Source organism: Mesoplodon mirus (genome assembly GCF_964341445.2).
Source record: "Mesoplodon mirus genome assembly, contig: SUPER_3_unloc_9, whole genome shotgun sequence".
Taxonomy (NCBI): Eukaryota; Metazoa; Chordata; class Mammalia; order Artiodactyla; family Ziphiidae; genus Mesoplodon; species Mesoplodon mirus.
The window spans coordinates 123,239-125,888 of record NW_028295476.1 but is presented as its reverse complement, the minus strand read 5'-3'; positions in this window follow the sequence as shown (position 1 = coordinate 125,888).

Here is a 2,650-nt window from a genome sequence, read left to right as displayed (position 1 = left end):
GCTTTGGCATAGTTAAAATGCTTTTTATCCATGTAAATCGGCTCTTGCTCTTTGGCTTCTGTGGTTAGAGTCTTTTGAACTCTTTGGCTTTTCAGCTCCTAGGCTGTAACGTTTGAATCAGCAAATGCCCCAAGGAGAAAAGCTGCAGCAAATGTCAAGCTTGCGTCTGTGTTTCCCTTCTCTCCACAACTTGGCCCACATGTCTTGGTGTCTCTCCAACATTCAGATGCCAGAGAACACATGTGTTCTTACTTTATCCAGGTTTTCTAAAATTTCTTTAGACTTCACCTGATCTTATGTTATTATTGAACTATCATCTCAATTACCACTAGGAAGAAAATTTACAATTTTTGAGAGAAAAGGGAACCCTGGTACACTGTTGGTAGGGATGTAAACTGGTGCAGCCACTGTGGAAAACAGTATGGAGGGTTCTCCAAAACCGAAAAAGAGAACTACTATATGACCTCGCAACTCCACTCTTAGGTATAAATCTGAAAAAGCCAAAAACACGTGTTCTCAATAACATGTACTGGAAAAGATACATGCACCCCAATGTTCGCAGCATCCTTGTGTACAATTACCAAGATATGGAAGCAACCTAAGTGTCATCAAGAGATGAATAGATAAAGAAGATGTGGTACATATAACCAATGGCATACTACTCAGCCTTACAAAAGAACAAAATTTTGCCATTTGCAGCAACATAGATGGCCTTGGAGGGCATTGTGGTAAGTGAAATAAGTCAAACAGAAACAAATACTGTAGGATATCACCTATATATGGAATCTCAAAAATACAACTATCTAGCAAATATAACAAAACAGAAGGAGAGTTACAGATATAGAGAACAAACTAATGGTTGCCAGCGCAGAGGGGGAGGAGGGGGCAATACAGGGGTCGGGAAGTGAGAGATGTAAACTACTAGGTCCACAATAGGCTCAAGGATGTATTGTACAACACAGGGAATATAGGCAATATTTTGTAATAACTGTAAATGTAAAGTAACCTTTAAAAAGTATATAAACATGTTTTTAAAAGAAATCATACTGAAAATTGGAAACAATTTAAATATCCATCAACAGGAAAAAGCACATATAAATTATTGTATTTCCGTACATGGGAATCCTACATAGCGAGGAAAGTACGTGAACTAGACAGATCTTTACGTGTCAGCATGGATGAACCTAGCAAAGATAACACTAAATAAAGCAAGTAAGAAGACAAAATATAGAATACTATATGCGGTTTATGAATACTTAAAAATGTAGCATAAATAGAAAGATGTCCATGTCAGTGATGGAGACCAAGTTCAGAAGAGTGGTTACCCAGGGTCAGCTGGGGAGTGGCTGTGTTTGGGAAAGTGGTCACACCAGACTCTTCAACAGGAATGGAAATGTTTCAGTTCACACGCTGGCTGGAAGACAGAGGAGTGTCTGCGATGTTATAATGTGAGCATCTAGGGGATCTGATGCGCGGGAGATGGTAGAGGGTGGAGGCATCCAGAAGGTGGTGGTAGAAGAGGAACGTTGTACACAGAACGCCTAAGGCCTGACCAGAGGACAACCACTGTTCTAGAAACTGGACACAAATCCAACTTCTACGGCCAGCCCTAAAAGACAAACTGAGGCATATTTAAAATTTTAAGACTTTATGTGAGCAAAATTAGATTCAATTCAGGCACCACCAAAGTGGAAGCGGTGAGGAGCACTCCAGCCACAGGAGCTGCAGAGATGCTTATTTTAAAAGAGCAGAAGCAAAGCAAGGAAATGACTGATTTGCTATAGCTTTAAAGCCTAGTTGGTGGTTTGTGACTGGCTGTCCTCAGCGGTGTCCGTCACCCTGAGCCGTTGACAGGCTTAGATTTTCCTTGCTTTACATAGGCGGCCGCATCACTAGAGCCACCACAGTCTAACGGCCCCCTGCAGGGTTAATTTACTAACACCAATGGTCTGAGTCATTCCTCTTACTCAGTCACTTCACTTCCTACGCCTCAGTTTCTCTTCTGTAAAGTGGACATTCAGTAGTAAATTCTCTGTGGAGGTGTCAGTGCAAAACAAAGTGATTATTAGTAACCATGATCATGTCCTGAATACACTGAACACGTCACTGTTTGCCAACCACCGTGTCAAGTCAGCAGAGACAACAGAAATTAAGAGCTCTCCGCAAAAATTCACACACCCGTGCACCAGGTAACGGACCACAGGTAGACGTTCACTCAGCCTTTCATGTGTCCCTCACGGAGTGCACGCTCTCTCCTAGGCGGGGTGATCACAGACACTTAGCGGCAGTTTAATGACTTTTTAAATGCGTTGATACAACCATGTCTCACTTTTGTTTGGATCAGTCAGCAAACACTTTTTGTAAACCCCATACTCTCCACACCTCCTACCTTTCGCGCCACCCTAGTCTCGAATCTCCTGCCCCTGCTCCTCAGGCTGGGTCCCCGTGGGAGGCGGGGCTGCGTGCTGACACACTGAGGAGCGGGCGGAGGTCTTCGATCCCCGCCCACACAGCGCTGCCCACAGGTTTGAACCGCAGCGCGGAGAGCGAAGAGGTCTGAGCCAACATGAGCACGGCATCGAGGGGCCTGCCTAGCTGGGGCCAGTGGCCCTGTGTCTTCTGCCTGCAATGTGGGTCCTGCGCATGCTGC